The sequence below is a fragment of the Oryzias latipes genome, chromosome 22, assembly GCF_002234675.1.
Source record: "Oryzias latipes chromosome 22, ASM223467v1".
Classification (NCBI taxonomy): domain Eukaryota; kingdom Metazoa; phylum Chordata; class Actinopteri; order Beloniformes; family Adrianichthyidae; genus Oryzias; species Oryzias latipes.
Genome location: NC_019880.2, coordinates 28,379,840 through 28,405,081, shown reverse-complemented (window position 1 = coordinate 28,405,081; position 25,242 = coordinate 28,379,840). Strand labels below are relative to the sequence as shown.

Below are 25,242 nucleotides of genomic sequence, written 5' to 3'. Positions count from 1 at the left end.
GTCGGCTGCACATCCATGACGTTGATCTCCCATTCCACCACATCCCTAAAGGTGCTTTATTGAGTTCTGGTTACTGTGGAGGCCATTTGAGTTCAGTGAACTCTTGTTTCTGAACATGGTAATTCATGTTCAAGAAACCAGTCTGAGATGATTCCAGCTTTATGGTGTGTTATCCTGCTAGAAATAACCTTCAGAAAGAAGATGGGTACACTGTGGTTATTAAGGGGTGGACATGATCAGCAACAACAGTAAGGTAAGTTTTGGTGTTGTAACCAACCAATTGGTACTAAGGGCCCAAAGTGTGCCAAGAGAATATCACCCACACCATTGCACCATCACAGTTGATACCAGGCAGGATGGATCCATGCTTTCTTGTTGCTTACGCCACATTCTGACCCCACCATCCAATTGTCACAGCAAAAATCGAGAATCATCAGACCATGTTTGTGGACATTCTACCCTGGGACAGACTGGCGACCTGTCCAGGTTGTCCCCTGCCTTCGCCCACAAGTGGCCTGGATAGGCTCCGGCAGCCCCGTGACCCCGAAAGGGAAAAACGGAATAGAAAATGAATGAATGAATGTATCAGACCATGCAATGTTTTTCCAATCTTCTGTTTGTCCAATTTTAGTAAGCCTGTGTGAATTATAGCCTCAGTTTCTTGTTCTTAGCTGACAGGAGTGGCATCTGGTGTGGTATTATGCTGTTGTAGCTGAAAGCTGAAAATGCTGAAGTTGATAACAGCTGAGAGATGAAAATGCTGAAGTTGATAACTAAACAAGAAGGCTAAAGCTGATTGCTAGACAAAATATTAGCTCAACTCCAAATTAGACTAAAAAACCTCAGTAGATGTCATATGAGCCAAAATAGCTAGAGTGTTGCTAAAATACTAGCTAAGCTCTAAATTAACTCCCAAAAACCTATATGCTAAATTAGCTTGTGAAATGGGAAAACCCCAAGTGTCCAATTTATTCATGTAATTCTTTAAAGACCACTTGATGGAACACCTAAGGTAGCACGAGTTGAACTTTAGTGGCTGACTATCTGTACAGGATGCTTTGTTCTTTAACAAACAACATTTTCATTTCTCTTGTTAACACAAAGAATGTCATCCTGCCAGTTTCTCTTGTTAAAACTGGACCACTATCCTTTCATAACAGAATCTTTCACTTAGCCAATCACTGGGTCTTTCTCTTGTGCTTAATTGGTAGTTTCCTGTGGAATTTCTGCCACTGATCTCAATGTTTTCTCATAACCTCCATCGATACATGCTGTTCTGAATGTTGGTGAGCACAACCATGGCTCCCACTCTTGCAATTTAAACTGCACTGTCTGTGTAATTGACGTAAGTGTCTCTGAGTCCATTTCTTGTGAGCAGGTGAGCAAAACGTTTCCATGTCAAATGGCATCCTTGAGAGGCCATCTGCATCTCTGTTAACTTTATACTTTATACTAACTTTATAGTTTATGGAAAAGTTAAAATCAGCCATCTCTGCGATCCATCTTTGCGCTGTAGCATTTAGCTTTGCTGTGGTTAACACATAAGTTAAGATGTTGTTATCCGTATTTACCACAAATGATGGTGCAGAGTATAGATACTCCCTGAACCTGTCACAAATTGCCCATTTCATTGCTAGAAACTAACTTCCCAGAATGCACGTTGTAATTTTTTTTCTGGAGCAGTTAGCGTTCTTTAACCATAACCGATGACAACCAGTTTTCCCTGCTGCCTTTTAATACTCCACCAAGACCTTCCTGAGAGGCGTCGCAGTGCAATATAAATGGCTTCTCAAAATCTGGGTATCCTAGCAAAGGGGGACAAACCAGGTGATCAATTAGTTCACACATCTTGATGTTGCCTGGACCAAATTGATTGGTGTTGGTACTCGATGGTAACTGATCTGCTTTGTTCCATTTCTCCTTTTTCTGGCTTGAGATCACTCGTTTAACCTCACTGGATGTTTTCCTGTTAACTGTTATCAAATTATACAGTGGCTTTGCGATCCTTGAGAAGTTTGTAATGTAAGGGCAATAATATGACAAAAAGCCCAGTATTCTTCTCAGGTCGCCCACAGTCTGTGGTTCACGGTATTTAAGAGCTAGCACAGGTGCAATTTCAGCTGGATCCATGCAATAACCATCTTGGTTACGATCTTTCCTAGAAACTTCACTCGAACTCTAAATACTTCACATTTGGTTGGCTTTAACTTAACGCCATCTGCCTGATAGTGACGCAGCACCTCTCTTACCTCATTCAGATGATCTTCAAATGATTTACCGTAAATTCCGGACTACAAAGCACACCCGATTACAAGCCGCACCCACCCATTTTCACGTGTTTAATTAGTTTTATGCATACACAAGCCGCGTCAGAGTACAAGCCGCGCAAATGTTAGGCGATATTGTCATCCTGACCAATCACGGACAGTATCCCAGAGTGAGTGCAATTCATTAGCACATTGTGGGTGGTGCCAGCTTTGCCTCTGGCTCATGTATTTGAGTGTACCGACATCTGTCAAACAGCATGGAGCTATATTCTGTTCACAAGTTCCTCAGTTATGGTGTTTTTATTTCATTTTTTTTTTACTTATTGACAATCTAGGTATCATACATAAAATTACAAACAGTAACCATATAATCAATATTACATCCCTCAGTTATGATGAGGAAATTTACATCCGCGATTCCACATTTCCCATGAGTCTTAGGGGCTAAAGGCGGGGCCAATGCCCGGCTCGCCATACTGCTGTACGTGTTTAAGAATGAATATAAGCAGTGCATGGAGGGGTGAACGGGTACAGCTTCTCCTTCCGCTTGTGTCGCGGCAGCGTTATTGGAGTAACAGGGCTGGTTAAAAAACACACCGGTAAAATACAGCAGCGGCGACTGAAAAGCGCGCGCCTCAGCGTGATACGCGCGCCTCAGTGCGGCGCGTGCGTCAGAATTCAGAAGCCTCTGCACTCCGCGGACGCCTCTGCGCTCCGCTCCCGCCCCGCGCGCTCCTTGTCTCCCCTTCCTATCTACTCCGACACCTCTGGCCAGGGCGGCTTCAGGGAGGAGCACTTCGTCCCCGTTGCGCCGGTGGATGGAGCAAATCGTTTCTGTGCAGAGCAATCGGACTTAATACTGTACGTTTTGTGTATGAGGGGCGGGTGCGTTGTTACGTGTGGGAGCCTTCAGACTGCCATCGGCCCCGCAGCTCAATCAGCAGGAGAAGATGTCTCCAGCTCACACGGAGGCTGTGAGTTTTTCAAAGCAAAATTCCGCTTTTACGGTTTCCTTAGAAACCGTAAATGGAGTGTAAATTCACTCAATGCGCTGTTCTCTCCGTCACGCAGCAAACCGGCTTTTCCAAACCCGTTGGTGACGGTGGACTTTTTTACGCTGCTTTTAACGATTGCTTTTAACTTGAAAGCTTCATCATATTGTAACGGCGATCTGGTGCACGTTGGGTCTAATGGCACCAAAGGATTCTGGGATGCGGCCGGGCATGCGTGTTTCATTTTGTTGAACCATGACTGAAGTGTCTAAGACCTGAAGTCAACTCCATGCTGTTTGGCTGCTTAGAGGTGTGTTGAATATAAATGCCTTGTGCTTGGTGTTAGACAAAGAATTCAAACTTTTCACTGAGTTCGAAAGTACGTACATGGCTGCCGCTAATTAAATCCATAAATTAGCCGCGTCACTGAATAAGCCGCAGGGCTGTAAGCGCAGGAAAAAAGTAGCGGCTTGTAGTCCGGAAATTACGGTACTATGAACCAAATTATTATCTAGATATGGCTGGCATGATTCATTCCTTAGCCCTAAAAGGCATTCTTCCATATTCCACTGGAACTCTGCTGGTGCTGAGGATAGACCAAAGGGGATCCTAACCCACTCATATAATCCCAAACATGTAATAAAGGCTGTGAGTGGTCTAATAATATCCTATATTTAGTCAATATAGTTAAATATCTGACTCTGAAAGAGTCAGTAACTGTAGTTACATGTGCAAAAAGTCTTTAAGCAGATCAAAAATCGGATTAAAATTGAATTGTTTACATGGCCCCCCTTTTGATTGGGATAAATCATTTGGACATGTGCAGAACTATCAAATTACTGGAAACGGCCGTAAAAAGAAGAAACAGCGAGTTCCGTTGTAAACAAACAAAGCTGCGGCATAGAGCAAGATTATCTTCTTAATGTGCTTTTATTGGTTAAATGCTATAAAGCACGTGTCAAACTCTGGCCCGCCAAAATGGCCCGCAGTGTAAATATTAATGGCCCGTGAGATCATATCAAATGTGCATTAGAGCTGGCCCTCGGTATATACTGTACCGCTAATACTACAAATCCCACAATGCTTTGCTAGTATGTTGGCACACAGTCGAAGCGCTCCTTTTGTCTGTTGATAGTCAGTGACAGCCATGCTCACGTCACATTGGACAAATTAATATCCCCCTCCACAAAAATGGCCAAACGAAAGATGAACAGGAGCCTTCAAGACAACGTGGGAGGCAGATCATTTGTTCATGAATATAAAAGACAGACCTGTTTGTCATGTGTGCGGAGCTGACGTGGCTGTAATGAAAGAATATAACACTGATTTTATTATTCCTTATAATAGTAGTAATTTACCTTTTTTTTGTTTTCTCTCTTGCTTGTACATTTCATTCATTTATTTCAATGCGGCAGTGTCACAGCCCCCCACCCCCCACCCAGCCTTGGGTGAGAGAGGCTGCACCCCATAATAGGGTTTCGAATTGACCATATTGACTCTGTCTACTTTTTTCTTCTGGTCGTTTCTCTGCACTACATATGTAATGGGTCTTACTTTCCTCACAACCGTAGCTGGTCCTGACCATTTAGGCGCAAGCTAAGATGAGAAGTTTTCTGATGCTTTAGATATTGGATGACACCGTACTCAGACCAAGTTTCCCTGTAGAACCTGTACACCTCTCCTACGAGCATTATAATACCGGGCTTGTCTGGTCTGTCACACCCCTACTCTCTTTCGCACTTGTTGGTTCACTTCTGTTTGTCTTTCAATAAGTTTGTAATGGGGTTGGTGTGGGGAAGGCGAAACGCCTATCAGACGTTCAAGTGGCCCTTTCAGACATCTTCCCAACATCATTGAGCTGGAGACCGGCTAGAGGTTTCATGTTGGGCTGTGTTAATGGCAAATCTGAACTCTCTGATCCACAGGTCCCAGTTTTTATGCTCAGAACCAACGGAAGACGCAATGATGGTTTTTATAGTCTATCAGTGAGATTTGCTTGAGGATGGTAACTGGTAGTGAACCGCTTTTACTGTATTCATGGTCAACTTTGATCATTTTGTTTTTTTCCCTTTTTTGCCAATTATTATCCTCTAAGTTTCATTTTCATTAAGTGTCAGTTTCATTTTCATTCAGCAATATGGCATTCAACCCTGCCTTTCCTTCTGGAAATACGGCTCCTTCCAGTTAGTGACCCACAATCGAAATGAATTGTACACATGCACCCCGATCGGATCAACAATCTGCATAACCCACCTATCTTGATCAGCAGGAAATTTTGATCTAATTAAGTCTGATCGGGTTACAGTATTCCGAACGGTGTGTTCGCATTTCTATTCTTGTTTTTTTGTTTTTGTTTTTTTTAACTTGTCCTGTCCAACAGCTGGGCAAATAGATGAGGGCTGAAGGCCTCTTGTTTTGGACATATTTTACTTTAACAACAGGGGTTATAAATCTTCTGACAAACCAGAGGTATGTCTGAATAAAACCCTTTTGGAATCGAGACCAAACTTTATTAATTTTAATCGTATTTGAAAATCTTTTGTGTTGGACCGGACGGAAAAGGAAAAAGGAGGAAAGAAGAGAGAGAGATGTCAGAAAGGGGGGGATAGAAGGATGATTATAGAAGGGGGGGGGGGGTAAAAACATGAAGCAGCCTAAAGCAACAAGTTTCTGGATGGTTATACTCATTACGGTCAGGTTCAGATGTAATACAGGTCTATAAGGGCGGGGCCTGTCCACACACACTCTCAAATGTTATAAACATACCTGTTGGCTCCATAAATGTCCACATGTCAACATGTACACAACACGAATACTGTTCACACACGCATACTTATGCCCACAAACCAACTAGTGTGAAATATTTCATTCAATCACGCAAACAATTAGTGCAAAGGTGAGCTAACACCCGTGCTCAGGTGAGTGTTTATGTTCTTCTGAAATGGATGATGAAATGTGAAAAGAAGGAGGGAGAGTGCCCAGTCATCCCCCAACCAAGACCCCCGCCGCAGAGGCAGCCGCAGCCAGAACTCCCAAACACCCGCACAGCAGTAGATAGAGAACAACCGTCCCCCGGTAGATCACATCCGCCACCCCGGCCAGGGCCAGCAGGACCACTACGGGGGCCCCCAGATTCAGAGAGCACGGAGGCATGGGGGGACAGAGAGTGCAAGCTCCGGCCCAACCAGGAGAGCAGCCCCTCCACTGCGCCGGGAGAGCTCAACGCCTGGCCCCGCCCCAGAAGAGCACCCACAGCCCAAGACAAGCACCTTGTCACCACCCAGAAGTTCTGGGTATGCCCCCACCCCAACCCCAGGTACGAGCCAGGACCCCCCAAGGGAGACCCCCAGGCAGCCACCCACCCGGCCCATGGTTGGTCCAGGAGAGAGCAAGGCAGGAGGACACCCAGGGGAAGGGGGGTCCACAGGAAGTGTTGTAAACATGGCCCAACCAGGCTCGCTCACAATTGGAAGTTTGGGGAGGCCCAGTGCTCAAGGGCAGGGACCAGAACCCACACCACAGGTCCCTGTGGGGACACCCCCGGCTCAGATGGGATGTGATCCCCGGCTCTTGGCCTTCCCAGAAAGCTCAGGGATCACTCTCCCTGTGTGGGGAGAAGGCTGCCGGGCCCAGGAAGCCAGCACCCAGGAAACACCAAGGGCCAGGGCCAAGGGCCCAGTACCCCCTACCAGGGATGGGGTAGGGGACAGATGGGCAAAGGTCCCACCTTCCTTGCAAAATGCATGTGTGTGAGGGTGTGTGTGTGCATGTATGTGCGTTTGTATTGGAGTGTATATTTTGAGGGGTAAAGGGTGTGTGTAAGACGCATTTCTACTCTGATCAGGGTTTTATTCAGATGACTTTTGTCCATTTAACCGCAGCTATTGCTTCATTTGCCACAAACTTAACTGCACATCACTGGTCTGTAGTGAAGGCATTTAATATTAAGACTTGGTTCTCTTGGCATCTCCGGGTTAACAGAGTTGCAAATGCATTGGGTTTTTGTTATGGATAAATCATTTTGGATTTTTGAAGTGGTGATGCATAAGCTCATAGGCAATTTATCTAACATAACATAATATAAATACAGTTATTGAAAGCATACATGGTCTGTTTTAATAATATTACTCTGCTGTTGAAAAAGACTCGAAAGATTCAGGTTTCTGGTTTTCAGGTACCTCCCGACCTTTCTGGCGAGTAAATCAGCTACTCCCATCACAAGCACTTTATTGCATTGTTTACCCGTGTTAATACTGCAAATGACAAATGAAGGTTCACTCATTCATTTATTCATTCATTCATTATTCATTTATCCATTGTTTTGTTTTTTTGATTGATTGATTTGGTTTATTTCAAGGATTAATTGTGGACAATAAAATAAAATAAATCACACAGATTTATCAAGCTCAGTACAAAAATTAAATGCAAAGATAAAAAAGCAAACAAACAAAAGCAAAAACACACTTAAGTGATATTTAATGAATTAAATACAGTGATTATTAACTAAAGTCAAGCAGAGCTTTGTTTTTAGAAGTGAATTTATATAATCCCACCCCTACTGAATTTATTAATTTTATAGTTTTGCGTAATTTTCGTAATCCGGTTCTGATCAGATCAAGTTAAGATTTTTTTCAACTAACAAAATCAAGCGCTTAGTGATTGTTAATTATCCTCAGAAAACATTCTTTCCTGATTTCAGTAAACAGTAACATTAATCACACATCATGTAACAGATATTTAATATTCATTCATTATAATTAGAATACAATCCCATATTAATCCAGAAATCATTGCTAGACATTTTTTATTTATTTATTTAAGCTTTATTTAATAGGGACAGTGCATATTAATGAACATCTAGCAAACAATGATAGGCGTAAACATGCTGGATTATAGCAATGATGCTTATTTGCATCCATAGTCCCTAGGCAGGAAACATAAAACAGGACAAAACAAAAGACAGAGTCCCAGATACAATAACAACACAAAAAGGTGGTACATTATGAAAGTTAAAAGTCAGTGGTTACAGGACTGGTTTGCTTTCAGCCACTGCTTGAGCTGTGTTTTGAAGGTCTGTAATGTTTGACACTCCCTTATGTACAGTGGAAGACTGTTCTAGAGTTTACTGGCCTTTTACAGAAAGAGTGTTTTGTCCAAAGGCTGTTTTTCTGTATGGAACCTCACAGTCCCCTTGAGACGAGGCCCTAGTCCTGAGAGCGCTGTGAGCCTTTTTTTTTTTTAAAGTCAGACATGGGAGGTGGAGCAAGTCCATGTAACACCTTCTACATCAAACATGCGATTTTAAAATTTTTAAAATTCTCAAAGCTTAACAACTTGTACTTTTTCAAGATATTAAAAACATGGAATGACATTGGTTTTCTATCAAAGACCTTAGGTGATTTTTTATAAAGTGATTCTATGGTTTTGCTCGTATTTACACCCGTCAAGGACCAACATGTAATACAGTATTCAATATGTGATAGTATCATTGAATGCAAAAACATTCTAGCAGCTCCGAGTGTTATCAATGGTCGTTTTTGTTTAAAGTTATTCAAATTGAATTTTACTGTATTCGATATTTTTTTAATATGGCTCTTGAAGCTCAGAGTTGAATCAAGTGTCACACCAAGACACCAAACACTCACCTGAGCACTGGTGTTAGCTCACCTTTGCACTAACAGTTTGCATGACTGAATGACTGAAATATTTCACACTAGTTGGTTTTAAGGCATAAGTATGCGTGTGAACACTATCTGTTTTGTGTACATGTCGACAGGTGGACATTTTTGCAGCTAGCAGGTGTGTTTAATACATTTCAGTGTGTGTGTGGACAGGCTCCGCCCCTTTTTTTGTTTTGCTTTTTTGTTTTTTACTACATTTGAACCTTACCATAATGATTAACAACCAGTAAACTTGTTGCTTTATGCTGCTTCATGGTCTTATCCCCCCTTCCCCTCCTATTATCACCCTCCTACCCCCCCTCTCTCTAACGTCCCTCTCTCTTCTTCCCTTCTTTCCTTTTCCGTCCGGTCCAACACCAAAGATTTTCAGACATGATTGAAATTAATAAAGTTTGGCCTCAATTACAAAAGGGGTTTATTCAGACATACCTTTGGTTTGTCTGAAGACATACCTTTGGTTTGTCTGAAGATTAATAACCCCTCTTGTTAAAGTAAAATATGTCCAACACAAGAGGCCCTCAGCTCTCATCTGTCTGCCCAGCTGTTGGACAGGACAAGTTAAAAAAAAAAAAAGTGTCACACCAAGATACTTAAATTTAAATACAACTTCTAGTTCCCGTCCTTCCAAAAATATACCTGAATGCTTGATGTCCACTGGTTGCTTAGTGAACATCATACAAACAGTTTTAGTTGTATTTAACAGTAAGCAAGATTTAGAAAGCCATTTATTTACAGGAACCAGAGCTGAGGTAAGAATAGAGGCTGCTTCTTTAATATTTTTTGCGCTAGTGAAGATTACAGCATCATCAGCATACATTTGAAATTCAACATTACCACATGTGTTTGGCAGATCATTAATATACATAGAAAACAATAAAGGCCCAAGTATTGATCCCTGTGGTAGACCAACAGGGACATCTAAGAGATTTGATTTGACACTGTTAATACAAACACACTGTTTTCTGAATTCTAGATATGATTTTATCCACTGAATTGCGTCCATAGAAAAGTTAAAGTATCCCTTGTGCTATCTTAGATGATCCCACCCTTACACTGACGTGTCCTCCTTACCATGACAAAGGTGGATAAAGGTAGAAAGATTTCATGTAATCCATGGAAACCAGTGAAGATCACAAATCATTGACGAAAAAAGGTTCAGAGCACTGTCTAGTGGGTCTACATGACCCAACTCCCAACGTTGAAGTGCCTAGGATAGGATAGGTGACGCGGACCGGCTCGAGACCTGGTGGAAAATAAGATGATTTAATCCTGGGAAACTAAAACAAAAAACAAGCCAGCAGAATATCTTTTTTTTCCTCTTTTTCTTCTTTTTTGAGATAAATACACCGTCCCAGTGTCATTCCCCCCCCCCCCCCCCCCCCCCCGAATTTTTTCCAAAGTAAACTCCGAACGTCCTGGAGAGCTGCAGCAGCGAGGAGGATCTGGACAGCCTGACAAGCTACATCGACGAGCAATACGAGCGTCTCGTCATGGGAAAAACCCCTCAGTCAGCCAAGCCAGCCGCCCCCACCAAGCGGAGCCGACCCGAAGAATCACCGGGAGCTTCTCCACCGAAGACGGAGTTCGAATCTAACGCGTGGGATATGCTTCTTAGCATTGATGCAAAACTATCCAGCTTCGACAGCCGTCTTTCCCTCCTGGAAGTTCTTCACCGGGAATTTCAAGAGATCAAGGATGCTCTAGAATTTTCCCAAAACAAGTGGAAACCCTGACCGCGGAGAATTCAGCGCTGAGGGAGTCGGTAAAGTCCATCACTGATGGAATGAGCCGACTCTCTGAAGAAAATAAGAAGATCAAGGAGTCCATTCTGGATCTTCAATCAAGATCCATGAGAGATAACCTGGTGGTCATGGGAATACCAGAAACGCCAGAAGAAAACGCAGAGGAAAAAAATTTAAAACTTTATTCAAACCCAGCTAAAGCTTCCAGAGGAAAAAGTTAAAACCATAAACTTTCACCGTGTGCATCGCATGGGAGCAGCGAGACCTGGGAACCGCAGGCCCAGACCCATTGTGGCCAAGTTTGTCCTTCACAAGGAGAAGGAAGAGGTGAGGCGCCGTGGCAGGGAGCTCCGGGGAACCGACTTCAGGATGGATGACCAGCTCCCCAAAGAAATCTTGGAGCGCCGAAGGATCCTGTTCCCCATCAGGAAGAAATTCCTGAATGAAGGGGCCCGCGCTGTCATCTCTGTGGACCGACTCTATGTGAATGGACAGCTCCACCGGGACCCAAACGTCACTCCCTGGCTCTACTAGATCAGATATGTATCCACACCCTTTACACTCTCTGCACAGGTGTCAGTTTATGCTTATATGTGACACACTGGGCATAACTCACGGGGCATAAAGGTTTTCACTTTAGGTAAAATCACCACCAGTCTCCTCAACAGCTTCAAACCTGTTTATGATAGGTTTGTTCTGTTTCTACCCTCCCTGTTTTCTTAGTTATCCCCCCCTCTGCACTCCTTTCCCTTTTTTCCTTTTTCACACACTATTCCCTCCCCCTCACCTAAGCTGCCACATAACTCAGCCACTCTACAATAGTACTGATCCGCACAACACACTCAGACACTCAGCATGTCCAGCATTACATCACATGCACTGTACATTACACATAAAGCCTCATAGCAACATCAAGCACACAATTATGTGTACATATATACTCATTTTTGCCTCCATCAATAACATACAGTTTCTAGCATTCACCTCAACAGCAGCATGTCCACCCTAAGGTTATGTCTATGAAGACTCTCATTCATCCAGGTTGGTTCCATTGTAGTAGTTTTTAGGGGATGTCATCTGGACTTGGTTTTAAAGTTGGAAGACGTTTCACCTCTTATCCAAGAAGCTTTGTCAATTCTGAAATAGCTGGTTTAAGCGCTGGTATATATGCGCTCATGGGGGAGGAGTCAAACCTGAAACTGGAGGTGTTGTCCACTTAGCCTACGTGGTTTCGGGTCGTTAATAGTCCTTTGTCCTCAGCTGGGGGTTGGGGAGTCAGTGACTCCCTCTCCAAATGGTCGTCTCTTTCAGCGGTTAACGACTCAGATGGAACTGGTTTGGTTTGTTTAGGTTTCAAAACACTGCCGTAGATGGATGGAAGAATAAACCTGAGACCACCATTCTTATTAAGAGAAGGTTTATCCTTCTTGACAAAGATGGCTTCTTTCACTCCTCGCTCAAACCATCCTTTCTCTCTGGCTAGAATTCGGACTTCACTGTCCTCGAAAGAGTGGTTAGTGGCCTTCAGGTGGAGATGTACTGCAGACTCATGTCCACTTGGGTTGGCTCTGCGATGTTGGTAAAGCCGCTTGTGTAGCGGTTGTTTGGTTTCTCCTATATACTGTTCATTGCAGTTCTCTTTGCAGTGGATAGAGTACACAACATTACTCTGTTTGTAGCTGGGAATTTTGTCCTTTGGATGAACCAGTTTCTGTCTGAGGGTATTGACTGGTTTGAGATGAACTGGGATGTTATGTTGTTTGAAAATCCTTTTAAGTTTTTCAGACAGGCCTGAGATATATGGAATTGAAATACTGTTCTGTTTTGTCTCTTGTTCCTTCTTGTCTTGTTTTCCTGTATGTTGGGATCTGGTGAATGCCCACTTGGGATATCCACAGGTTTGGAGGGCTTGGTGGATATGTTGCTCTTCCTTCTTCTTTCCGTCAGAGCTTGTGGGGACCTCATGGGCTCTGTGTTGTAATGTCCTGATGACGCCTAGTTTGTGCTGTAAAGGGTGGTTTGAGTCAAATAACAGGTACTGATCTGTGTGAGTAGGCTTTCTGTACACTTTAACCTGGAGCTGTCTGTCCTCTCCAATGATCACAGCACAGTCTAGAAAGGCTAGGGTGTTGTCCTTTGTGTCTTCCCTGGTGAACTTGATGTTCTTGTCTACTGCGTTGATATGATCTGTGAAAGTCTCCACTTCCTGGCTTTTGATCTTGACCCAAGTGTCGTCCACAGGGCGGCTGTGGTGCAGCGGTAGGACGGTCGACCCATGATCATAAGATTGCAGGTTCGATTCCCGCCTTGCACGCCCATGAGTCGAAGTGTCCTTGGGCAAGACACTGAACCCCACCTTGCCTCTGGTGGTAGGCAGGCGCCTGTGTTTGGCAGCGGAGCCGCCATCAGTGTGTGAATGTGTGAGTGAATGTGTGTGTGACTGGGTGAATGGGTCTGTGACTGTAAAGCGCTTTGTCCTTGTAGGAAGAAAGGCGCTATACAAGTATACGCCATTTACCATTTACATATCTGAACCAGTGGCTTGGAGTTGTACCTGGGAAGGAGTCCAGGGCTCTTCTCTCAACTTCTTCCATGTACAAATTGGCCACAATGGGTGAGATTGGAGAGCCCATGGCACAGCCGTGTCTCTGCCTGTAGAAGTTTCCCCTGAATTGGAAATATGTGGAGTTGAGGCACACTTTCAGCAGTTCGCAGATGTGGTCTGGTGTCAGATTTGTTCTGTCTTGTAGCTGAGAATCCTGTAGTAATCTCTTCCTCACTGAAATCACTGCCTCCGTGGTGGGAATGCAGGTGAAGAGGGAAGTTACGTTGTAAGACACCATCGTCTCGTCAGAATCCAGCTGAAGATGTTTGACTTTGTTTGCAAAATCTTGTGAATTCCTAACATGATGCTCTGTATTGCTCTGTATTAGTGATTTCAACATACATCCCAACATACAGGAAAACAAGACAAGAAGGAACAAGAGACAAAACGGAACAGTATTTCAATTCCATATATCTCAGGCCTGTCTGAAAAACTTAAAAGGATTTTCAAACAACATAACATCCCAGTTCATCTCAAACCAGTTAATACCCTCAGACAGAAACTGGTTCATCCAAAGGACAAATTCCCAGCTACAAACAGAGTAATGTTGTGTACTCTATCCACTGCAAAGAGAACTGCAATGAACAGTATATAGGAGAAACCAAACAACCGCTACACAAGCGGCTTTACCAACATCGCAGAGCCAACCCAAGTGGACATGAGTCTGCAGTACATCTCCACCTGAAGGCCACTAACCACTCTTTCGAGGACAGTGAAGTCCGAATTCTAGCCAGAGAGAAAGGATGGTTTGAGCGAGGAGTGAAAGAAGCCATCTTTGTCAAGAAGGATAAACCTTCTCTTAATAAGAATGGTGGTCTCAGGTTTATTCTTCCATCCATCTACGGCAGTGTTTTGAAACCTAAACAAACCAAACCAGTTCCATCTGAGTCGTTAACCGCTGAAAGAGACGACCATTTGGAGAGGGAGTCACTGACTCCCCAACCCCCAGCTGAGGACAAAGGACTATAAACGACCCGAAACCACGTAGGCTAAGTGGACAACACCTCCAGTTTCAGGTCTGACTCCTCCCCCATGAGCGCATATATACCAGCGCTTAGACCAGCTATTTCAGAATTGACAAAGCCTCTTGGATAAGAGGTGAAACGTCTTCCAACTTTAAAACCAAGTCCAGATGACATCCCCTAAAAACTACTACAACACCCTAAGGTTAGTTACTTGGAATGTGCACGGAGCTGGAACCAGAGAGAAGAGACTGAAAATAATGAGCAAATTAAAAGATCTCAAAACTGATTTTGCGTTTCTTCAAGAAACTCATATGTCTAATTCCTCAGTTAATATTCTCGCCACAGCAGATTTTCCCAACGTATATTCAGCCTGTTATAATTCTAGACAGAGAGGAGTAACAATTATGATAAATAGGGAAATTAAATTCACAGAAACTAGTACAGTCATAGACCCAGAAGGAAGATTTATAATAGTCACTCTTTCCACTCAAAATATGCAGCTGTGTTTAGCTAATGTGTACGCCCCCAATGTAGATGACCCTAAATTCTTTCATTCCTTCTTCTCTGCGCTATCTGAACATACAGACAAATCGCTAATCATTGCAGGTGACCTCAACATGTGTTTAGATCCAGAGATGGATAGGCTAAATAACACAGGAAATCTTAGAATCTGGCAATCCACAAACACTGTTAAACAGTACATGGAGGATTTTGGTCTTTGTGATGTTTGGCGTTTATTCCACCCCACGAAAAGAGCTTATACCTTTTTCTCCACAGTTCATCAATCATACTCTAGGCTAGATTATTTCTTGGTTAACAGCTCCTTGTTGAGCATAGCTACGGAAGCACAGATCCACCCCCTTACTATCAGCGACCACGCACCAGTTTCCCTGACTCTTAAAAACAAAACATCACCACCTTCATTAAGGAGCTGGAGGTTCAATACATCGTTGCTCAGAGACCCTAACTTTATAGATTTCTTTGCTAAAGAATGGTCCTCATATCTTCAAAATAATGACCACCCAGGTATTTCCTCGTGCCTTTTATGGGAGGCCGGGAAAGCAGTCATGAGAGGAAAAATAATCGCCTTCTCATCCCACAAAAAAAGAAAAGAAAACTCTAAACTAGTGGATTTAGAGCAAAAAATCAGACTGTTAGAGGAAACCTACAGCAACTCTCCGGATGAACAAACTCTACAACAAATAAGGAAAGTAAGAATCGAATTAAATGAAATAACTAATCAAAGAACACAGTTTTTATTACAGAGACTACGCTTGGAGAGGTTTGATCACAGTAATAAATCTGGGAAATATTTGGCAAATCAACTCAAAATAAACAAAGAGAAGACAACTATTTCATCAGTCATAGACCTAACAGGAAATGCAACACATGATCCAGCTGCAATAAATTCAGTTTTTAAAAACTTTTACCAATCTCTCTACTCATCCCAAATTAATCCTTCTGACAACGACATCAACAGTTTTCTCAATAGCATAGATTTGCCTAGACCAACAGAGGAACAAATCACAGCCCTGGAGTCCCCTTTTACTAAAGAAGAGCTGCATAAAGCATTAACCAACATGCCTAGTAAAAAAGCCCCAGGACCGGACGGCTTCCCAGCAGAATTTTATAAAGAGTTTTGGCAAATCTTAGCTCCCATTTTTCTCAGAATGACAATAGAAATTAAGGACAACAATTATCTACCTCCAAATATGAATTCTGCTAATATAATCTTACTTCTGAAACCTGGGAAAGATCCCACATCACCATCCAGCTATCGACCCATATCGCTGATTAATGCAGACCTTAAAATAATCTGCAAAGCTTTGGCGGGAAGGCTGGAGAAGGTAGTTCCCTCTCTAATACATCCTGACCAAACAGGTTTTATAAAGGGTAGACATTCATCTACCAACATGCGCAGATTAATCAACCTCATAGATTATACAACCATCAACAACCGAGAAGCAACCATTTTGTCACTGGACGCAGAAAAGGCATTTGATTTTAATAGCCACCCTGAACAAATTTGGCTTTGGAAAATCATTTATTAACTGGATTAAAATATTATATGCCTCTCCTAATGCTCGTATCAGAACAAATGATCAAACATCTCCAAGCTTTAATTTACAAAGAGGAACCAGACAAGGCTGTCCACTATCTCCGTCTTTATTTGCACTATTTATTGAACCTCTAGCTGCTGCTATTAGGCAAAGTCGAGATATTGAAGGCATTCAAACCAAAAATTTAGAACACAAAATAAGTCTTTATGCAGATGATGTTTTACTATTTACTCAAAATTCACAATCTTCCATCTGCCAAATCATCTCCCTAATTAATAGATTTTCCTCAGTTTCAGAATACTCCATAAACTGGTCTAAAAGCACAATTCTACCAATTAATTGCAATTATCTAAATCCGTCATCTATTAAAATACAAACAGGCAACATAAAGTACTTAGGTATAAATATCTCCTCTAGGCTTTCTGATCTACTCAAGCTAAACCACACCCAACTACTTAAAACAACCGAGGCTGATCTCACTAGATGGAAAACTCTACCCATTTCTCTAATCGGGAGAGTTGCAACCATAAAAATGACGATTCTCCCAAAAATTAACTACCTGTTTTCAATGATTCCTTCCAAACCTCCAACTACTTGGTTCAAATCATTAGACTCATTCATTTCCCAATACCTCTGGGAAGGTAAACCCCCACGGATCAGTTTAAAAACTATTAAAAAACCTAAAGATAGAGGAGGACTAGGCCTTCCAGACTTCCAGGACTACTACTCCGCGAACAGATTGTGTTATGTACAAAAATGGCTGAATCCTGGTGTGCTAGATGAATCCTGGCTAGACACAGAACAAAATCTCTGTGATAACCTAAATATTTCTAATTTACCTTTCTTCAGTTCTAAAATTAAACAACACAAATGCTTCAGAAGTTTAAACATCAGCTCATCCTTAACAGCCTGGTGGGATTTTCTTAAAAAAAACAACCTCACATTATTTCCATGTAAACTTACCCCCATTTGGAATAACCCTGACATTTTGATTAACAAAAACATGATTCATTTTGCTTCATGGAAGAACAAAGGAATCCAGCAGTTCCAGCATATAATTCAGAATAGAAAATTTATGTCCCTCTCTACGTTATCCTCAACCTATGGAATTAATATAAACAAATTTCTAGAATATCAGCAGCTTAAATCAGCTATAAGCACTAAATACTGCCTGACCCAAATAGACCTAGACCTCCCCCTTACAGTAACACATTTCATGGACCTTAAAAATCCCAAACTCACCTCCAAAATTTACAAGATGTTATCAGACATAGATGAAACAATTTACTTACACATGACAAAATGGGAGTCTGAGCTATCATTGAATTCTAGTGATCAATTTTGGCTACAGATCTGTTTGAATGCCTTTAATATGACCAAAAGCCCTAATCTGAAACTTATTCAATACAAGATTCTCCACAGAACTCACTACACCGGACAGAGGTTATTTAAAATGGGTCTCAATCAGTCTGCTATATGCACACAGTGCACAGGTAACAACATAGACGACTATTTGCATGCCCTGTGGGTCTGTCCACCTGTCCAATCATTCTGGCGTAAGGTTTGTGAGGATTTATCAATCTGGTTTAATCATAAGATTCCTGCTTGCCCCAAATTCTGCTTATTAGGTGACCTGAATAACATCAACATGGAATCTAACAAGGCTTATATGGTTCTCACCGCTGTATGTATCGCAAAGAAAACTTTCCTCCTAAACTGGAAATCTAAAAATAATCTTAGCATCAACCACTACAGAAACCTCATGTCAGAGCATATTAGTTCAGAGATAATGTCCTCCACAAAAAACCTGTCGGCTTCAGACTCTCCCTGGCTCCAGCTGGTTAGTCACATCACCTAGTAGGGGTGGGATAGTGATAGGTTGAGCCGGGTCCTGGCTGGTTGGGTGGGCCGGGGTGGGTTTGGGGGGGTGGGCTCTGCCGGGCCTGCCGTTCTCCCGGCTCGGGGCTCTGGTTGCCTGGGTGGGGTGGTGGTAGGGGCGCACACTCTGCCGGCAACTTGGCAGGGGTTCCTGGGCGGGTGCCTTCTGGGCGCAGGGTAGGCAGTGCGGCTGACCGGGAACGGCGGCCGGGTGCCGTGCTGGGTGGCTGGTCGCCGTGGCGGGGGCTGGGGGGGGGCTTGGGGCTCTGGGGTCGTCTGCCTATGGCCGGTGTTTCGCCCGTGGCCGGTAGTTGGCGCGTGGCCTGGCCCCCCGGGGGTCGACGCCGCAGTCACAGCAGGGGTTAATGGGTTCACTTGGGTGGGTTTATTTCATTATTATTTATTTTATTATTATTATAATTATAATAATTATTATTATTATTATTATTATTATTATTTTATTATTTATTTTATTCTTCTTATTATTTTTTATTATTATTATTTATTTATTTATTTGGGGGGGGGGGCTGGGGGGGCGGTGTGCCAGTCCTTAGGGAGGCCAGGGTATGAATGGTGGGGCTGGACCCCCTGCCCCTCCGTTCTGGCACCGGGACCCTTCCTTGCTGGCTGTCTCTCGGCGCTACGAGGCTCTGGCCTCCAACTGCGGCTGGCTTGCCGTTTCTGGCTGCCCGGCCGCTCTGGGAGGGGGGGCGCCTACCGCGGCCGGCTGGGGGGCCGGTCGCTCGGGGGAGCCTTCTCCCCCGGTTGTGCCCATCCGCCCGCTCCTCCCCGCTCTCACCCAAACAAATATTGCACACAGGCACATAGGGCCCCGGGAACTGGATGGGAAGGGTATGCTGGCGGGGCTCACTGGGGATGCCCATCTCTGGGTCCTCGTTGGCACCCGCCCTCCTCCCCGCTTTTTACTTGCATATTAGACACTCTGATTCGTCTAGGGCCTTGTGGAGAGGGTCTGGTGGAGGGGGGCACGGTGAAACATCCGTGCTCACCTTTCGCTGGCCCCCCCCACAATTTTAACTTCCTCTGTAGACACACACACTGCATGCTAGCAGCACACACACAGCAAATACACACCACTCACAGAGGGACTCGGGAGTGGGGGGCTTTGCGGCTTGGCAGCGGTGGAGCCCCCCACACTGCTGCTCCCCACACTGGGTTCGCTTGTGCCTCTGGGCATTGGGGGAGCCCCTGTAGGGGGGCCCTCTCTGTGCCTGGCTGGTGGGGTGGGCGGTCCCCTCCTCCTCCCCTCCCGGGCTGCCTGGGTCCGGATGCTGGGGGGGCTTCTGGCCTGGGGGGCTCTCCTCCCCTCTCCTGGTCTGGCTGGTCTGGCTGGGTAGGATCTGGCTCCCCTTATGAACACACGGTTCACGTCGGCAGCATGCATGTATCTCCACCCCCACGTGCACGTGCACACTGCCACACTGCTCCCTGTCTGCTTCATCCCTCCTCCTTACCTACAGTGTATTGATGGACAGATTTTTTTCGCTCATCTTATTGTCAGATTTTCACCTTTGATGTAACATTCGTCTTTCCAGCAGATCTGGTATAATTGTTACAGCTTAAAATAATAACTTATTCAAATCAGTGCTTGTATCCCCCACCTTTTCACCTTTCTTCCTTTTACTCTCTTCCACCCTCCCCTCACATTCTTCCCCTCTCCCTCCCCACACATACTAAATGTAACAAATAAATAAAAAATAATACGACAAAAAGGGGTTTATACAAATCTACACTCTAGTTTCTTGAAGCTATATAACCTCTTTTTGTGAGAGTAAAACCTGTCCAACACAAAAAGCCTTCAGCTCTAATCTGTTTGCTCAGCTGTTGGACAGAACAAGTTAAAAAAAAAAAAAATAAGTGCCTAGGATAGAACAAGGGTTAAGTTAATTTAGACAAAAGAATCTCATGATTCACTTTGTCAAATGCCTTTTTTAGATCGAGAAATACAGCGCCGACGCAAGGATTAGAATCCAACATGCGTTTGATCTTTTCTATAAATAGACAGTTTGCAAACTCTGTTGAGTGATATTCACGAAAACCAAATTGTATTGGATGTAAAAGAGAATGGTCTTTATTTAAATGCTCATTTATCAGTTTTGTTACCCACTTCTCAGCAACTTTAGAGACCACATGAAGGATACTAATCGGCCGATAGTTGGCCATGTTTGAACTATCACCAGATTTAAAAATTGGGGTGACAGTAACCATTTTCCAAGACAATGGCACACATTTTTGTTTAAATGATAAATTGACCATATGTGTTATTGGTAAAAGTAAGGATTCTTTGCATAGTTTGATGATATTTGTATCCAGCCCATGGACATCCTTGGCTTTAGAATTTTTTAATGAGCCAATAATTTTAGCAACATCCAGTTCTGTGATTTCTCGTAGAGAAAAAACAGGTTCTGCAGGATCAATAGGTCTGGCAGTAAGAGTGGGTGCTTGAAACATTTCTGTTATCTCCCTAACTGAGTTAATGAAAAAATGGTTAAATTCGTTAGTTAGAACACTTGGATTGATTTCCATTACATTGTTAATTGTGAGCTCAATATTTTTGTTTGAGTCATTCACTTCTTTGCCAATTAATTTATAAAGATTTTGCCAGATCTTTTTGTTGTTTCCCTTTGCTTCAACAATAATATCCATGAAGAATTTTGCTTTAGCCTTTCGCAAACTTTGGGTTACTTTATTTCTTAAAAATGTGAATTTGTATCCATCTGTATTGAGGCCAGTTTTTAATGATTTTTTAAGTTGTTCATCTCGGTCCTTCATTATTTTTCTACATTCATCATTTAACCAGGGTAACGAGTTCCGTTTCTCTTACATTGCAGATCAAATTCTCACGTAACAAAATAGAGTGCTTATTTATTATCCATCACATGAAAGCAGTAATCATGTCTACACATTGCAGATAAAGTAACTGGTCATTGCTTGGATTTCAGAGAGCTTTCATTATTTCACCACATTCAAGTTTACACATACAAGTATTTGATATTATTCAAAATCCTGTTGATCTTTAACTGCTCTTATATTGTGAAATTAGGGTTTCTTACATTTTTGTGAATTTTGGGATATTTGAGCTCATTACTTTACCCGTTCCAAAGTTTAGTGTCATACACAGACACACAGAGACTTTTCTTTGTCGTTCTTATCGATTTGATCTTGAAGTTCCTACATCCTCTCATTTTGTAGCCTCCTATGTTTAATAGGAACAGGTTTTGGATTTTGTAATGTTTTCCCACTAGCTCAGCATACAAGTTCTGTGGTGTAAAAATCAACAAAGTCAAGAATACAGTTTTAAAAGTTTGGATTAATAAAATAAATTGCTTGTATGATCAAGATGACCGTCTTTCTGTACAATTCTGATGGCTCCTATTTGAAGTGAAAAGAGAGGTATGTGAATATGCATGAATGATCCCGGTCATGGTCAGAGTGGCCGTAGACGCGAACCGGGCCCACGCCTCTGTCACAGGGCAGCTGTGGCTACAACAGTAGCTTACCATCACCAAGTATGTGTCACAGTTTAAATTTCTTTGCCTTTGTGTTCTAGTTTTCTTTTGTTTCTGTCATGTTTTGAGTTCAGTTTCCTGTTTTTATTGTGAAAGGTTTCCTGTTATGTTGTTGATTCGAGTTTTACTTTTGATCCCACACTAGCCGCGGTTACATGGGCAAAATATCTTGATCGGATCAATGGTCGGGTTAAAATTCACCCGTGCATATGGGATCAGAAAACCTTTTTCCGATTAGAACAAACGTTCCCATGGCTCACACTTTCGGTCGGAATGAATCATTTGGGCATGCGCAGTAGTGTTAAAAACTCCCGGATGAGGAATTAGGTCCCGTTCTAAACAAATAGCTGCCACAGACATTTATTTTATGCAGCAGCTCGGTAATATACGAGACCATCTTCCAAACGTGCTTTTGTTAATGTCATGAATAGTATGAAGCGCCAGTTCGCTCATCGTTTTATTAAATCCGTGTGATCAGTGCTGGAAGAAGGGTTAGGACAGGCTATAAACACAGGCTAACAACATTAGCCTGATGGACACAAAATCCAGGACCATGAAACCCTGCAATCTGCATCTTGGCTGCACGTAAATGTCTGGGAATAACATCAGTCTTTATTTTGTCGGGACACAACTGGAAACACAAATCCACGTGATTGTTTGAACGATTCTAAGGGATAAATCTAAGGATTTATTTCTGCTTCCCCAAACTCGCTGCGTGAGCTTTACACGGGGCGTCCGCAGAGCAGCTGGTCGGTCCTGTTTGAGCTCCAAAGCTTTCTCTCAGCGAAACATCGTCTATGCGTGACGTAAACCAGAGCAGTAGTGACACACGATCGGAATGACCGTTTACATGCTCCACAATCAGATTAACGATCGGTATAACCCACCTATCTCGATCGGAAAGAAATTTTGATCCGAACACTATCTGTTTTGTGTACATGTTGACATGTGGACATTTTTGCAGCTAGCAGGTGTGTTGATAATATTTGAGTGTGTGTGAACAGGCCCCGCCCTTTTTGTACTACATTTGAACCGTACCTTAATGATAAACAACCAGTAAACCTGTCTGCTCTATGCTGCTTCATGGTCTTACCCCCCTTCCCCTCCTATTATCACCCTCCTACCCCCCCCTCTCTCTAACGTCCCTCTCTCTTTTTCCCTTCTTTCCTTTTCCGTCCGGTCCAACACCAAAGATTTTCAAACATGATTGAAATTAATAAAGTTTGGCCTCAATTACAAAAGGGGTTTATTCAGACATACCTTTGGTTTGTCTGAAGATTAATAACCCCTCTTGTTAAAATAAAATATGTCCAACACAAGAGGCCCTCAGCTCTCATCTGTTTGCCTAGCTGTTGGACAGGACAAGTTTAAAAAAAAAAAAAGAAATTTTGATCCGAACGAGTCTGACCGGGGCAGAGTATTCCGAATGGCGTGTTTACATGACGCATTTTCTTTCCGATCAGGCGTTCTTTCCGATTACTTTTGCCCATGTAAACACGGCTATTGATTCCACCTGTGTCTCGTCAGTCCTGTATGTATTTAAGTCCTGTCTTCCCTTCCTCCTGTGCTGATCCATAAGTCTAATGTTAGGTTGATGTTTCCGAGTTCCTGTGAAGTTCAGTGGTTTTTGAGATTCGACTTCACCTGCCGCAGTGGTATTTTGTTTGGTTTTGGACTTTTTAGTTCTTAAACACCTTTGTTCCTGGAACCTTCTGCCTCCTCCTCTCTGCGCCTGGGTGCTCCCCCAACCCCCCGTCGTAACAGTATGAATGAGGAGTGAATGAATAATGGACACACTGTAAGTGCTTCAAGCGTCTGGAAAAGCGCAGATAAATCTAATCCATTATTATTACCTTAAAGTTCTGTTCATTCATTCATTCATTCATTCATTCATTCATTCATTCATTCATTCATTCATTCATTCATTCATTCATTCATTCATTCATTCATTCTTCCACAGCTAGCATGTTGCTAAAATATTAACTAAACTCCAATATAGCCTATAAAACCTCTGTAGATGTCAGATTAGATAACTGGGCTAGCATAATGCTGAAACAATAGCTACATTTTCAGGGCTGCCAACTGTCACGCATTGGCTGTGAGACTTACTCATTTGATTTCTAACACTACACCCCTATTTCTCACGCTGAAATACAATTAAAGTTACTTTTTTTTCCACAGTATTTTTTTTTAAAAAATGTGATTAAAGCTCAAGAAACATAGGATCCATAAATTATGCCAGCAGATACTGTGGTGAGTCAATTACAATAAATTGGGATCTAACATTCAGGGTGTGTGCAATAAACATTCCAGCCCCTTGAACAGCACTAAAGGGCCTCCTGCGCAGTGCACAGAACTTGGGGAGGGGATCCATAAGGGATAATTTGGACTTCTGGCTCTTTGGAGGGAGCTGAATCTTTGGATAAGTTCATTTCAAAGAGCCATTGAACAGACAGGCTCATGAAGCTCTTTTAATATTAATTCACTTTTAAAAAGCCAGCCTGGTGATTATTCATTTAACTTTGGAAATAATTACAGGGAGGATGGATGGCCTGAGATCTGGATCAAAATAATTCAAATTCAGATTTCCGTCCAATAAGGAGTTTGAATTATTTTTGAAATTATAGTTATGGTTTCATTTGGCATCTGTGGACAAGATGTTAAAGTCTGATGTGGATTCATTTTAAATATTCCACAGCAATATCCATCTGAATTGATAGAGAAATCACCATTTACCCTTTGTATAAAGAGTGTGTATACTTTGAATTATGTTATTAATGCAACAGCTAAACCAGGGTCAGCAATCTTTAAAATGGTAAATAGCATAATCTTGTATCGCGCTTTTCTATCTTCCTTAAAGCCCAAGGAGCTTTATAGCCACAGTCCCATTCACCCATTTACACTCCAAAAACTGGTGTCAACCTATGACCACTAGTATGGGGCGCCGAATGTAAAAATTAACCTCATGAAAATTTTGTGTCACTTTTACCACATTTAGACATTTCTTTCCATTTATGCTGCATTTATATCACATTTTGTCTATATTTATCACCAATAAAAAAACAATCTGTGACATGAGGATATGTACTTTTAGAGGTTAAAATTAAATCTAAATATTAATAATAAATAATAAATATTAATGTAAATGTAAATAATAAATGTAAATGTTAAATCGAAACACATACCTAAATCCCAAACGTAAATATAAATGCTAAGTGTATATGTTATATCTAAATGTAAACCTAAATGTTAAATGTAAATGTTAAATATAAATATAAATATAAATGTAAATGTTAAAAATAAATGTTAAATATATATCTAAATGTTACATTTAAATGTAAATGTGAAATGTAAATGTTATATCTAAATATAAATATTAAATCAAAGACTAAATAGAAGTATAAATGTTAAATGTGATTATTAAATGTAAACCTAAATATTAAATGCAAATGAAAATCTAAATGTTAAATGCTAAATTTAAATGTATATCTAAATGTTAAATCTAAATGGTAAATCTAAATC

At 42.2% G+C, this 25,242-nt stretch overlaps 1 protein-coding gene across 3 annotated transcripts in view; it reads left to right on the top strand.

Annotated features, from left to right (window-relative positions):
• The window catches only part of sobp (sine oculis binding protein homolog), a 120,984-nt gene that overhangs the window by 28,390 nt on the left and 67,352 nt on the right, over positions 1-25,242 (top strand). The gene's annotated exons all lie outside the window — the stretch shown is intronic.